Source organism: Gavialis gangeticus, unplaced genomic scaffold (assembly GCF_001723915.1).
Source record: "Gavialis gangeticus isolate Ggan-Ray unplaced genomic scaffold, GavGan_comp1, whole genome shotgun sequence".
In the NCBI taxonomy this organism is placed as follows: Eukaryota; Metazoa; Chordata; order Crocodylia; family Gavialidae; genus Gavialis; species Gavialis gangeticus.
In genome coordinates, this window is record NW_017729034.1 from 8,687,621 (window position 1) to 8,702,800 (window position 15,180).

At 49.8% G+C, this 15,180-nt stretch overlaps 1 protein-coding gene across 2 annotated transcripts in view; it reads right to left on the reverse strand.

The window, feature by feature from the left end:
* B4GALT4 (beta-1,4-galactosyltransferase 4) overlaps positions 1-15,173 on the reverse strand; it is a 101,079-nt gene extending 85,906 nt beyond the window's left edge. Inside the window, exons 1-2 of one of the 2 annotated variants that reach the window (XM_019527136.1) lie at positions 15,086-15,173; positions 5,069-5,243 (exon numbers count right to left, since the gene is read on the reverse strand). The gene's annotated coding sequence lies outside the window, so the exon portion shown is untranslated. Of the gene's footprint in view, positions 1-5,068; positions 5,244-9,981; positions 10,352-15,085 lie in introns of those variants that run through there. The other variant, XM_019527135.1, reaches the window with a different exon arrangement.
* Between the last annotated feature and the right edge of the window lie 7 nt (positions 15,174-15,180).

Genomic DNA, 15,180 nt, shown 5'->3' on the forward strand with positions numbered 1-15,180 from the left:
GAAACAGTGCCAGTGAACTCTGAGCGACCCCAAGGGTGGAGCAGGAGAGCCCAACCCTGTGGAAAAGGAGAAGCCAGTGGAAAGAAGGGGGTTTCAATCCCCTCATTCACGTGGAAGAGGGATGGCCAGAGTTGGGGGCCAGCCACCCTGAACCCTAGTTGGCCGGTCTGCAAGCCAGGGAGGGACTGCCGGAGGGGATAAAAGCAGCAGCCGAACTAGTGTGTGGGGGCTGCTGACAGTGGCTCCGGGGAACAATTCAGGAAGCCTACGAAGAGCTGGGGTGAGCTAACCCAGCAGAGGGAACAGAGAGGCTCCTCTGAAGAGCCTTGAAGGCCCTAGGAGAAGGCAGTGGCAGTCAGCCGTGCCTCCAGTCCTGTAGCAGAAAGAGAGCAGCGGCCAGGGCTTGGAGCAAAGAGCTGGTGCCCCAAGGCCCCATTGCAGCATGCTGGACATGCCAGGAGTCCCGGAGACTAGGGTTGGCAGTCGGCCCCCCACTCCACTGCGGAGAAGAAGCAGGAGCACAGGCAGCATCCTTATCTGGAGCAGGGGGTTGGCCGATGAGTTGAGGAAACCCCTTACCTTCCTTGAGGAAGCGGGACAGCAGCACGCAAGGCATTGGGATCCTGAGCAGCAGAGCACCAGGACAAGGGTCCCTGGGAGTTCGGCGCAGGCCGATGCTCGGTGTGGGATTGGTGAGCTGTGAGGCATATGGGGTGTCTGGCCAGTCATGTGGAGCAGGGGTTTAGAGCAACGACCCTTGGGAGCTGCCTGTGCTGCTGACCCTCTGCCACTAACTGCCCCAGAGGGGACTCAGTCCTGTCTCTTATTTTGCAGCTGACTGTCATCAGATGGAGTCCCTGAGCTTTGTGCTTGGGTCATGCCAATTGCTGCAGGAGCCTACTCAGTTGCTTGCCTTTTTGGTTGCCACGGAGGGTCACCCTTCAGTCTCTTTGGTCAGGTTGGGGTTTGATACAATTTGATTGCTGCAGCCCAGAAGATCCTAACCTGTTGCAGTCTGTCGCTTATTGGGAAGCCTGCTGGAGCTGCTGGGAGTGACCACCTTGCTTCCTTGTGGTAGCATCTCAGCAGTGGCTGAAAGCTGCCAGTTACCCTACCTGTGGTTCTTGAGTCAAGGGTTGACTAATGCATTCTGGTTTGTTTTGTGATTCTGGTTATGCCATTTAAGTTCACTTGTAAATAACCTTTCCTATTACTCTTGTTTTGCAAATAAAGTGTAAATAGTTAAATCAGTTAAGTGTTAGACCTTCTTGGGACCAAGGGCTGCTCTGTGGGGAGCAGGGGCCGGCTGGAAAGTAAATTGGTCTTTGTTGCACTGGGCTTGTCAGCCACAAGCATATTCATAAGGCACCTGACTAGACCTCTTACAAATACACCATGATCCAGAGGATCAATGGCTGCTTTGCTACATGGGGTGCGTACCCAGAAATCCTGCCCCCTTTACACCAAAATGTCCCTGAAAACAAGAGTGAAAAATAGTGGGTGGCATGTACTGGACTCTGAACCTTCTGAATCTTCTGCTGCAGGGGCATCCATGGGTTCACCACCAAATTGCTCCTTGAAGAAGTCTCCCAGCACATCCAAAGGAAAAGCCTGATGACTGGGCTGCTCTGGGCTTGCCATGGGTCAAGACACTGTAACCACATTCAAACCCTGAGTCTGTCACAAAAGGCTTCTCCCCCTCTTCCTCCTTAAAAATAATCTCCCCTTCCAAAACAATGGAGTGTGGAGCTGAGCACTGCCAAACCCCTTGTCTGGCTCAGCCAAGTAGGGGCACAAAGCTGGGGCACTCTCAGACTTTAGAGCTGCTCCACATGCTTTATGCACTCACTGTGGCCCACACAGTTGCTGCCAGCTGTGATTAAATCACATTACAGAGGAGCTCATTTGTACTCCTTCAACTAAAATTATGGGGCTTGCTTGCTCTACTCCTTCCAGATCCTGAACAGGATTGTTGTCCTCTGGCCAATCAGCTGCTGATCAAGAGCATGCAGTCAGAGCGACAGAGCAAGGATTTGTCTGGGCTCTGCCCATCAGTCCCAGAAGTCCATGAGGGAAATGAGGGGTTGGAAAGCTACAAAGTATCATCCAGCTTCTGGGCAGGAAAGGGAGGAGGAAGTACACAGAAAGGCGAGGAGCAGGGAGCTATAGAAGATTTCACATATTCATACCCGGTAGCTCACTATAGCCACACTACATCTTAGTCATGTACAGAAAGAAATTGTATGCATCTAGAAGCTAAGCTGGGATGGGCAACTACTTTGGGTGGAGGGCTGCTTAATGAGGTTTGGTGAGCTTTCGAGGGCCGCATGGGTAGCCTGCCCCGTGGTCAGCATTTTGGGACCAAAAGTCCCACCCTCTAACCCCTGACCTTTGCCCCCGGAAGTCCCACCCCTTGCCCCCCAGAAATATTCTTTTTGGGGTTGGGCAGGGGCTGCCCCCCTAGAACAAGAAAAAACCCAGTCATACACTAAAAATCAAACACCTACTATAACATTTTAATTTTATTACAAAAATATCTGTCATGATTTGTGTTTGCATAGTATACATGGAGATAATTGCATAATAACTCAAAAATAAATTCTTAGTTTTGTATATTATGTGGGGAGGTGATGGGGGGTGTGAGTATGGGGGGTGTGAGGGGGTGTGTGAGGGATTTCAGGGGGTAAGGATATGTGTGGGGGGCATAGGGTATGTTGGGGAAGTGTATGTGTGGGGGGTTGTAGGGGCAGGGTGTGGGTGTGGCGTTTGTGGGGTGTGAGAGAGGGTGCAGCGGTGTGCAGACCCCCCCACACACACACACACACACTTCCCCCATGGCGCAGCAGCAGGCGGGGGCACTCGGGATGCTTTTGCCTAGCATAGGTACTGGTGCCTGGCAGTGTATGGCTCCAGCCAGTGCTGCACATCACAGCAAGGAGTACAGCCCCCACCAGACTGTCTGTATTGCCGGCACTCCCCACCACACAGCCCCACACTGGCATAGTATGGGAGGGAAGCCCCACATGCTGGAGCTGGCTGCCTTTGTCACTCCCTGCCACACAGGTCCAGGGCCACGGAAGGCAGCTGGCTCCAGCATGTGGGGCTTCCCTGCCGTGGTACATAAGCGTGGGGCTGTGCATGCATGGTGGGAACAGCCTGGTGTTGTCCAGGCCCCGGCCCTGACCCGCAGTCTGCTGTGCCCTGCATGCAGATCTGGGGGCATGCACCCCTTGTGCCCTGAAGGGGTGCATGCAGCGGCAGGAGCCACCACCCCTTGCACCCCCAGATTAGATGCTCGCAGCTCTGTCCTGCACTCCTCCCTGAGTGGGCAGTGCCTGACCATGCTCCAGTGCCACTCTCTTCTTCACCGCGGGGGCCTACAAGAGTGGGGATACTGGAGGGGGTGCTACAGCCACTCCAGAATTCACCGTAGGCCCCCCAGCCCCTGTCCAAGCACTGCTGCCACCTGCCCTAAATGCAGCCTAGCCCAACCCCCCACAAGGAAGAGCCCAGTGCCCCAGCCCGCAGCAGCGGGCCGCCCACCTTCTGTGCACAGATCTGGAGGCACACCCCCCCATGCTCTCTTGGGGTGTGCACAGCGGCAGGAGCCGCCCGCCCCACAGCTCCGTCCTGCACCCCACCCCAGCTGGGCAGCTTCTGCCCCACCGCTGGGGCCTCGATCTGTGCCCCCACCACAGCTGGGCAGCCTGCCCTTGCCCCACACACAGATCTGGGGGTACATGCCCTCCCCATGTTCTCCTGGGGTGCACACAGTGGCGGGAGCCGCCCCCACAAGATAAGCCACTCACAGCTCTGTTCGGCACTCTACCCTGCCTCGCCCTGGCTGAGCAGCACCTGCCCCTGCCCCACTCCGGCTCCCACCGTGGGGGCTCGATCTGCCCCCCCACCTTTCAAAACAAGACAAAAATATAAAGGGGTACATGAGCTGAAACTTTGAGACAGAAGGGGTACACTTGTTAAAAAAGGTTGAAAACCCATGGTCTAGTAAATGAGAAGTGCTATTCACTATGTTCTAATCTAATAATTTGCAAAAATTAAGAATCTGAATACATATATGTTAAACTATGTAAATATTTAACCATATATACAGCATACCATTCTAGGAAGCAGAAAGAAGTACCAAATTCAGCATATAGGGGACATATATCTGAAAATCAGCACATCTTTAATAGGTACTGAACAAGAGGAATTAGCAGTTTAAGAAAATAAAAAAGACAAATGCAAAACAAAACTAAACCTGATTGCTGAAATTAAGGTCCTTGGCTTGCTGATTTTATATCACATATATTTAATCAACCATCCTTATGTCTACAGGGGCTGAAGAGCAACTTTGGTGCAACTCCCTGTCATGAGTTAGGAACGTGGAAAGAGCCCCGGAACAGCAGATTCTGACTTGTACAGTTCTGTACAACCCAGCCTGTCCTGTGTTCTGCATCCCAGTTTGCCCACAGCCCCACTGAAGACAGGCTCCATGTCATGCACAGTATGCAAGATATGTCCGCATATGTGGTTGACACCCAGTGCAACCAGGACTGAGGTACAGGAGAGTTCCTTGGACATTTATGAAATCAGGATTGTACAGTTTCTGATCCCAAAAGCACAAGGGTTTTATCCATGGGGGCAGCCTGATAGACATCTTAACATTCCTCTACATACCATCTAAGGAGGAGTAATCAGCTCAGTAAAAATACTAGCATTTGGTATCTGCTTCCCATACAAGCCCATGCAAATTTTGAGTTCTGCAGATGCTCGCTGCAGCCCTTTCTCATGGAGCTTTAAGATTAACATGTTGCTGTGGCTTGGCAGCGAATGAATGCAAATTCATGTCAGTACCGTGGCACCCTACTTTACACACTGGGTTTAAAATCCCACTCTGCTTCTTCCTAAAGGCAAACCTTTCAATCATCACTTTCAGGCAAAACCAGGAAAACAACACTGAATTCACCATCTCTGAAACTTTCAACAATCTCTGTCAGACCAACAACCCCCACTTCCCATGTAAGTTTTTTTCAAACCAATAGGAAGCAGATGTGTTTGATTTACTTACTGTGCTGCTGCCGCTGGGGCTGCTCTCCTTCCTGTGGAGGAGTTGTTCAGTGCAGAATTAGGGAGATTCCTGAGCAACTGGCAGCCATTTCTGAGTCATGAAACCCCACACCATAAAGGGGCCTCTGTTGCCTCTCAGGCTGCAGGAAGGAGGTAGCTCACTACTCCAGGGACCACTGAAAAAAATTGGTCCACACTTTCAGCTTTTTCTAGCTTGAAGAACCCTCCCTTCTCCCTCCCACAAGCTCCTCCTCCCCACTCCCCCTCCCTTCTTGCCACTTGTGAGAAGCCATGAGACTTGCTCCCTCTTCTCAGTACACAGTACCCCACCCAAGGTGGTGACATAGATTGAAGAAGGAAGCACATTAAAGGCATTGCAACACAATACAAAGAATAAACAAAGATTATAAAACTAATCTACCTAAGCACCGCAAATGCTCAGCGTCTGACCTTTCTAATATTACAGCTTCTACTATCCTTTCCATCCTGCCTTTCCCATCTTCCAAACCCATAGGCCTTCCCCCAACTCAATCCCCACGCCCTGAGAAGGGCTCCCTTCACCTTCCCTCAGTGCAACCCACTCAAAGGCGATTAGTGCTGTGCTATCAAGGACAGGAGTCTGAGCTCCAGAACTCCCATCCCTATAAGGGGGCAGACCTGGCAGATTCAAGGAGACACAAGACATGGGAGGAGGCTGTAAACTTAGATGCCTGGGTACTGTTCTTAGCAACCTCACTCGCTGACTGCAACTGCAGGCCAGTCCCCAAAACAACAAGTTTCAAAAGCAAGCTTTTTAGGGGACTCTTCATATGAACAAGGAGATGTCACCGGTCTTATTTCCAGAGCTGATGAACCCCCATGAAGGCAAGGAGAGCTATGCACTGTTCAGCATCTCTGACAATCAGAACTGAAGTGCCTCAACTTGGGTACTCAGAAACTGAGGCCTCCCAAAGCACAGGCAACTTTCTGAACATTTTGAAACTATCTGTTAGTTACCACAAAATCTGTAAAATGGAGGGAGCATGAGGCTTCCTTCATTAAAAGCAACAGAGAACTTTTTATATCCAATGCTGAAAGCCATCAGTGGCGTGCTTGAAATGACAGTGCCTGAAACTTCAGCAGGGTGAATTTACATTTCTAGTGCCTTTCTTCCCCAAACATGCTACAGCTATATGGGTGCTTGCAGACATGTGAGGATGCTGCTCCAAAGCACTGTAATTACAGCGCATCGGAGCAGTCTCAATCGAGTATGCTGGAGCGTGCTAATTAGCATGCTCCAGCAGCCTCTGTGTCTCTTGTATTCAGTGTCCCCATGCTCCAAAATGGCAGCGGGGGCACTTCAGAGCCAAAGTTAAAGTGCCCCCACAACCATTTTGAAGCGCGGGATGCTGAATACCAGAAATGCTGCAGGCGCTTTAATCAGAGCGACTTTCATTTCATAGATTTCATTTCATAGACATTAGGGCTGGAAGGGACCTTGGAAGATGATCAAGTCCAGGCCCCTGCACGAAGGGCAGGAAATCAGCTGGGGTCATAGGATCCCAGCAAGATAAGCATCCAATTTGCTTTTGAAGGTGTTCAATGCAGGTGCTTGAACCACCTCTGATGGCAGGCTATTCCAGACCTTGGGGGCTTAGACAGTAAAGAAATCCTTCCTTATGTCCAGCCTGAAATGGTCTTGCAGTAGTTTATGACCGTTCGACCTCATCATCCCTTGGGGCGCCCTGGTGAACAAACTTTCCCCCAGATCCTGGTGGTCACCCCTGATAAACTTATAGGTGGCCATCAGGTCACCCCTGAGCCTGCGCTTTTCCAGGCTAAAGAGCCCCATGGCTCTCAGCCTATCATCATAAGGTCTGTTTTCCTGACCTCTGATCATGCGCGTGGCTCTTCTCTGGACTCTCTCAAGCTTCTCCACATCCTTTTTGAATTGTGGAGCCCAAAACTGGACGCAGTACTCCAGCTGCGGCCTCACCAAGGCCGAGTACAAGGGGAGAATGACATCCCGGGATTTGCTTGAGAAGCATCTATGGATGCAAGCCAGCGTTTTGGTCGCTTTACTAGCCGCAGCATCGCATTGCAGGCTCATGTTCATCTTGTGGTCAATGATGACCCCCAAGTCTCTTTCTTCCGTAGTGCTAGCCAGCGTAGCACTGCCGAGCCTATAAGGATGCTGCAGGTTTTTCTTCCCAAGGTGGAGAACCTTGCATTTTTCGGTGTTAAACACCATCAGGTTCTCATCCGCCCATTTGCTGAGCCTGTCCAGGTCAGCCTGGATCACCCGCCTGTCTTCTGGTGTGGATGCTTTGCCCCAAAGTTTGGTGTCATCGGCGAACTTGGCCAGTCCGCTCCTGACTCCAGTGTCCACGCCATTAATGAAGACGTTGAACAATATGGGTCCAAGGACAGAGCCTTGGGGGGCCCCACTGGTCACAGGACACCATGATGAGCGACTTCCATCAATTACTATCCTCTGGCTCCAACCACAGAGCCAATTTCCCAGGCAGCGGATCATGGTGGACCCAAGGCCACAATTCAGACCTGCTCTAATTAACCCGCCCGTCCCACCCCCAAGAGCATGTGTAAAGACACCCTACATGCACACTATGGAAATGCAGTCATTTCTGTGGAGGAGGGCAGTAGCTCTTCAGCACACAGCATATTATAAACAAGAGGAGACATTGGATGACAAGACGTACTCCGTCTCCAGCCAAAAGTGCCAAAGAAATTGCGTAGCTGCACAGTGATGAGTTCCTTTGATTACAAGCAAGGAGAGTCTGTATTGTGGTGATGAAAAACTGGCATAAAAACAACTGGCTTTTATTTTTCCTCCTAAGTTTTAGTGAGTCCAAGCACCAGGCAATTAGTGAGGTGGAAATCCTCCCCCAGGTAAAGTAAGAGTCAAGGCTGTTCCACAAAAGTAAAAGCAGGAATATTTCATTTGTTGGCTGTAAGGAAAAGAATCCTATAGCCAACTGCATAGTCAGATAGAGCAGTGGTCTCCAACCTTTTTAGGTCAAAGATCACTTTTGGAATTTAAAAGGAACTCCAGATCTATCCCCCACCCCCCCAAACCCAACAGGTAAGTCTGTGGGGAGGGGAAAGGGCGATGAGGGAGGAAGCACAGCCAGCATGGGGTAGAGGACAGCACTGCAAGTGGCTTGTTCGGGGGCAACGGAGAGGAGGGGCATGCAGCCTGGGCCACGGTGGGGGGCCATAGACCACCCCAACCTCTGCTCCCAGCACCACAGCTGCCCACCCCAAGTGCAGCACAGGCCAGGCCCAGAGGAAACAGCCTGGTGTAGAGTTCCAGCCAGCCCTCCCCTGCACCTGCCAGCCCCTGGCCCCCATGTCCTCGGGGGGTTGGGGGGAAGGCTGCACCAGGTTGTTCCTGCTGGGCCTAGCCCACGTTGCGCTTGGGGCGGGGGTTTGGGGGGCTACGCACCCCCTCCGTGGCCTTGCTTGCAGCACCGCCACCGCTGCCTGGCCTGAGCACAGCACAGCCCGGCCAGGAGCAGCCCTCCTCACCCCACCCCACAGGCAGATTTGGGGACATGTGCCCACTATGCCCTCCCAGGCTGCGTGCTCACCCACCCTGTGCCCCCCAAGACAAGCCACTCATGGCTCCGTCCCCCACCCCTACTGGCTGTGCAGGGCCTGCCCCTGCTCCAGCCCCGCTACCTACCTCAGAGTTGCAGCCTCCAACGCTGCCCTGCGTTTGGGGCAGGGGCACGTGCCCCCCCATCTGCATACAGCAGAGGCAGCTCCCACTGTGGGCTGGGCTTTGTGCCCCGAGCCCCGTTGCACATGCCCCCTGGGCCTCCTCCCCTTCCCTCCCCCACTTACTGACCGGCTGGGCTGGGAGGGGTGGGCATATGCACATGCACATGCTCAGCCCCCCCAGCCCAGGATCAACTTCAAGAGGCTCTGGGATCTATCAGTCAATTGCGATCGACCAGTTGGTGGCCACTGAGATAGAAGATCCACTAGAAAGAGCCTTTGGCAGACATTTCTCTAGGTTTCCAAACACATGTGGTCATGCCCCCTCATTCACTGCTATTAATGCTTCTCCATAAACTGATCAGAAGGTGGAATTCAAAATCATCCTTTTAATTCCAGTAGCCAGACGGGCACAGTTCACTCTGCCACCCTTGCTACCAGCACTTGTCCTTACTGGGAACATCAGTTTAGTTATACTGTCGGAGCCCCATAGAAGAGAAATGGTGTATTTTGCTTTGGTCCCAAAGGACATAAACTATATCACAACAAATGCCCTCTTCTGCTAGGCAAGGTTCTTTGGGTTGATGTGATGTCTTTTACTGGACCAACTGAGTAGTTAGAAAAGAGTTCTTTGCAAGCTTTTGGGCGCAATCACCCTTCTTCAGGCATAGGGTATCACTGCTGTCACATTTGCAGTTACACTAGGAGAAATGGTCAGTGCATGTTTGTCAGTTAAGCATGGAATGATTATTTTCACATTCCTAACTTGTAAGACTATGTTGGTAAAACTTTGTAATATAGATCAAGCCTGGCTTTGCAGGAGCTAGAAAAGACTGTACTGACGCCGGGAAGAAAGGGACATTCATATTCCCAAGGTAAAGGTTATTCTCTTATGAACATTATAAAGAACTTTTTTTGCACAATGCACTCAGTTCATTCCCTTCCCAAAACTTTGCCAGCATGCAGTCTTTGCACTGCATGCATTTCATTTACTGTCTGGACTATGCCAGACAGTCAGAGGCAAAGAAACAGTCACCCAGAACTCAGCAGGCCAGAGAAAGTTCATCAAAGCCTGCTGCTAGAATTACTAAGCATTGAGTTCTCTGGAGAGTGCAAATGACACAGCAGCTCCATCACCAACCCCTCCAGCACAGGAATTCAGGTGTTGGCTGTTAACAGACACTCATCTGTCACCTTCTGGAAGTCACAGTCTATTCTAGTTCCAGTGACCTTCCGGGCTCCTCTAGTTTTCTTAAATGTTGATCTAATAGTATCACTAGTGACCTTCCTGAGGCAGGAGGCTGAAACTGACACAGTACAGAGTAGCTCAGATGTCCGTTGAACTGGAAACATAAGGTTAGTAAGATGAGAATAGGAAATACATTTCCAGGCAATTTCGGATTGCGTTCTACGCTGTGACCTCAACCAAGACAAGTGGAATCCCATAAAGGGGGAATTTACGATTTAAAAAGAAACAGGCTAATGGGTATTTATGGTCCCTGGCTAGAGTATCACATACAGCCAGCAAAAACATTCCAGTTGTGGCCAGAGGATGAACAGATATGCTGATGTCACCTCTATTATCATTATTTATTATGGGGAAAATGTCTATGTGTACTAAGTTAACAAGAAACAGAAATAATTGCAGCTCCAGCCCAAGAAGTTCATAAATTAGAAATTAGACAGAAGACAAGACACATGATGGAACAAGGTGGAGCTTGGCTTTATAACTGTGTTTGTAAGCATGGTGAAAGAAGGGACTTAGACTAGATGTTAAGACAAGGTGATCCACAACTGGGAGGGAACTAGAGAGATAGACATCTCCATACAGCCTGTGGGACTGCCAAGAAAAGCTGGGAAACTCTCAAGTCTCTTACTGATCCCTAAAACTATGTATTTTCTCTGCCTGCCATAACACCACATCAGGACATATAGGCCAATGTGCTGTAAGTGCTGCCTATGATCAGGAAGACACAGGATAAATATGTACATCAGGGAAGGGTACCATACTGGAATCTCCCTCCAGGTCACTAAGGGAGCAGTGTCCCTGGATTTCTGACATTCAGATCTTGTTTTTCCATGTATGCTAATCTCTTTGTTACATGAACCTGAACATTGCTTTCCCCCCCGTTCCTTTTCAGTTTTGGGCTTTCTAAATTAGACTCTCACATTCTAGAAAGGCACAAGGTGCACTGGGCACTCTTAGACATCTGCAAATTGAACTTCACATTAATGAAGATTTCTGCATATAAATTAGCATTTAACGTTAACTACAGGTTAATATTAGATTCGTTAACTACTTTGATAAAGGCCAAAATGTTCTCTATCTGTACTTGGCATTCATGTGCCTTGCTTTATTACAAAGGGCACCCTTAGGGCTCAACAGTGTTGGGATCTCATCAAGTCAAAATCAGCCCTTGTATAAAAAGGCCAACAGCAGCAAAGTTAATTCATTGGCCTGAACGGAGAAGAAAATGGAGGCTGGCAAAGTGGGCCATAGTACCAGGTCCCACAGATAACAGCCACACAGAGCAATTTTTGTATGAGAAGAAGATCCCACACTACAGCATATTATGCACATGTCCTATTTGATTGGCAGGGTCTAGAGGTACTTGTGCCATTGGATAGCATTCCTGAGGATGAAGTTTAAAAGGGACAGCCAGTGAATGAGAAGTTCATTGCCCCAGAGCATTCACTCATTATGGACAGACTGGAATGATGAAACAAGCTGTGTAATCCAGACTGGAATTTTTAGATAGTGCAGGAAGATTAACTGAAAAATTAAATCCCAAATTCCAGTCTGTAATAACAAATTTCATTGATATCAAATCCAGAGCTGCCGGCAGACAAGCCTGAGTTTTAAATACATGCACAACTATTTGCAATACTAAAAATCACTCTCATCACAAAAGATACTACAGTCCTAGATCGTGTCCATCTGCATAAGCTTACTCCTTGTAGAGATGCTTCTACAAACAGCAAACTGGGGGCCCTGGTATTAGAAAGGGCAAGGTCTAAACCAGGGGTGGGCAAAATGTGGCTATGGGGCCAGATGCGGCCTGCCAAGGCCATTCTATCTGGCCTGCGGGGCCCCTAAAAAATTTAGAAAATTAATATTTATTTGCCCTGGGCTGCCTGTCATGCGGCCCTCAATGGCTTGCCAAAACTCAGTAAGCGGCCCTCTGCCCAAAATAATTGCCCACCCCTGGTCTAAACCCAAGACACTTTTATTGTCTCCCTGCTCAACACTGCAATATTACTGCCAGTGTTTGACACTTCTATTGTAAAAGCTCTCTGGGATTTGCAACAAAAATGAGGTTTTTTTCCTTGTAATCTACATGGGAGGAAAAGCCCCTCATCTTATATTTGCATATAAGGAAACCTCGTTAAATAGACTGGCTATTATTAAACTCCTGCCAAAGCAGCATGTGCTCAGCAATGGAGCTCAGCTATGAAGTTGAAGCGGCACCTACTGTGCATATAAATTTTTGGAGCATCCCAGAACTCATGACAACAGCACCCAGTTCCAGCCATGAGAGAGAGAGAGAGTGTGCGTGCTAATTACCACATCAATCCTTTGGGGAGGATATATGGAGTGCACACATGTAATGAGCAGTGCTGAGTTATGGGGTCACCATGGCTTGAAATGCTTAATGACCTATATGGCAAATCAAGCACCTTTTGGCTCTGGACTAATAGTGCGCAGAAGTGCCAAAGTAGCCAAATTTGGCACTTACTTATGCATGATATTAGTCCAAAGTTACACCTGTGGAACTCCACTGGCTTTGCTAAGTCTGCACAGATGTGCCCAAATTAAACTTAGTACTTATCACTTGGTACTAGCATGGTTAGAGCAGACTAAGTATTCTGCCAGAGCGATACTAGTCAATAACTCAATGACCCTATGTAGCAAAGCCTTGAGCATCCATTCTGTTGGCACATGAGAAGATAATCGATTTCTATTCAGGAGCCACCCTGTTGTTTCTCCTACACTTGGGCTGGCCTCCACACCAGCAGGAATGAAATCTTGTCTGATGGTAGAAAATGCATGTTACTGTGACCATATCAAAGCAACCAATCTGTTGAACAAAAGATAGCCATTTTGGCATAACATTCTGCTTAAATTATTCAGACATCTGACAGAGACCAAATACGCGACAAAACAACCAACTCCAGCAAGACTACATGAAACTACTGCACTAAGAACTTGTGGTTTCTAGTAATAGACATAGTATTTCTGCAAACTGCTCGGTACCACCATGAAGAGGGTGTTATTCCAGTCCTGCCTGCAAAACTCTCTCCTCTGTAAGATGTAATAAACTCTAATTTTATGGTCAGGAATGCAATCCAGTCTTTCAAGGTCAAGGACCACAGTTATGAATGGCTTCCCTTGTTAGACAACTACAGCTAAGACACTGATCTCACTGCTACAATACAAAATGGTGCAGGATTTGAGACTTGGTGCCATATGTGCAGCAAAACAAATACACAAGTGAGCTAACACACCCAGAAACCATCTAAACGGCCAGAGTTGGGTTTTTTTTTTAAATACAGTGTTGCATGCCACCAAAAGCTACATCCCATTTAGGCTTGGGGTAATATTATGGAAACCCAAAGGATTCTCATGGATGCTGAAAAGCAAGGGTTTGTTGAGCCAGCCTGGCAAATGTGTACCTCCTTCCAATAGCTGCTGCCTTACCAAGGAGTGACATGTATAAGTACAAATGCCAGGTGTCAGGAACTATCAAAAAAAAAGATGCTCTCAGTACTGCAAGCCAAATCCTACTCTCAAGCTTTTTTACTGGAGGGGAAAAATAGCACCTAGATTGAAAGTAGAATGGAATCAATTGGTGCAAAGCCTTTGTGCTGGCATTCTTAATAACGCACCAACCCCTAGTGGATGTAAGGGGGTGTGGGGAGGCTCTTTTACCCCTTTCACGCAGCCTCTGCTTACAGAAACCACCAAAAGGGCTGCTCCAAATCAACCTCCACCACTTATAGAATCATAGAAAATTAGGGCTGGAAGGGACCTCAGGAGGACATCTCATCCAACCCCCTGTTTAAAGCAGGACCAGCCCCAGCTAGATCATCCCAGCCAGAACTTTGTTGAGACGGGCCTTCAAAACCCCCAAGGATGGCTTCCACCACGTCGCTGGGTAACTCATTCCAGTGCTTCACCACCCTCCTAGTGAGAAGATTCTTCCTAATATCTAACCTAAACTTCCCTTGCTGCAACTTGAGACCACTGCTCCCTGTTCTGTCATCTGCCACCGAGAACAATCTAGCTCCATCCTCTTTTTACCCCTCTTCAGGTAGTTGCAGGGTGATATCAAATCCCCTTTTACTCTTCACTTCTCCAGACTAAATAGCCCCAGTTCCCTCAGCCTCTTCTCATAAATCATGTGCCCCAGCCCCTGAACCATTTTTCTTGCCCTTCGCTGGACTCGCTTCAATTTGTTCACATCTTTTCTGTAGTGGGGGACCAAAACTGAACACAGTGCTCTAGATGCGCTATTTACTAGAGCACCCCAGGGAGTACTAGGAATAATGGGTGCAAACTAGAGTAGATTCAGGTTAGACATTAGGAAGACATTTTTTACAGTAAGGGTGGCCAGAACCTGGAACGGGCTTCCAAGAGGGGTGGTGCTATCACCTAACTTGGAGGTCTTCAAGAGGAGGCTTGACGGTCACCTGGCTGGGGTTATCTGACCTCAGTCCTCTTTCCTACCGGGGCAGGGGGTCGGACACGTTGATCCATTGTGGTCCCTTTCGACTCTATAATCCATGAATCTATGTGGCCTCACCAGTGCAGAATAAAGGGGAATAATCACTTCCCTTGATCTGCTGGCAACACACTTACCAATGCAGCCCAGTATGCTGTTAGCCTTCTTGGCAACCAGGGCACACCGCTGGCTCACCACACAACATGTTGGTCAACGAACACCGCAGCTGCAGGGGGTGGCAGAAGCCCCCCCCCACCAGCGAGTGGAGGCAGCTGCAGGGGACGTGTGGCAGCGGGGGTGCAAGCACTGCCCTGCTGGTAGCCAAGAAGCAACTATTCCCCATTCTAGGGGCATACAGGCACAAGATAAAGGTCAACACGCTGGCAAAGCCTGGGGGCGGGGAAAGGCCGGAGCAGCCCCGCAAACCGCGCCCCGGAGCTGCTCCCTCTGCAGGCTGCACCGGGGTGGGGGAAACCTGCCGCCCCACGCATGCGCCCTTTGGCGCCTGGAGGGGGAGAGGCGCCCGCCGGGGTGCTCTACCCCCCCCACCCCCCGCGCGCCACGCGGCTCCTTACCTACTGCCGGCCCAGGCTGGAACCCCCCCGCCCTCCTGCGACCATAGAGTTGGGGACAGAGCGGCTGCCTTCCCACCACAGAGACCCCCCCCCCC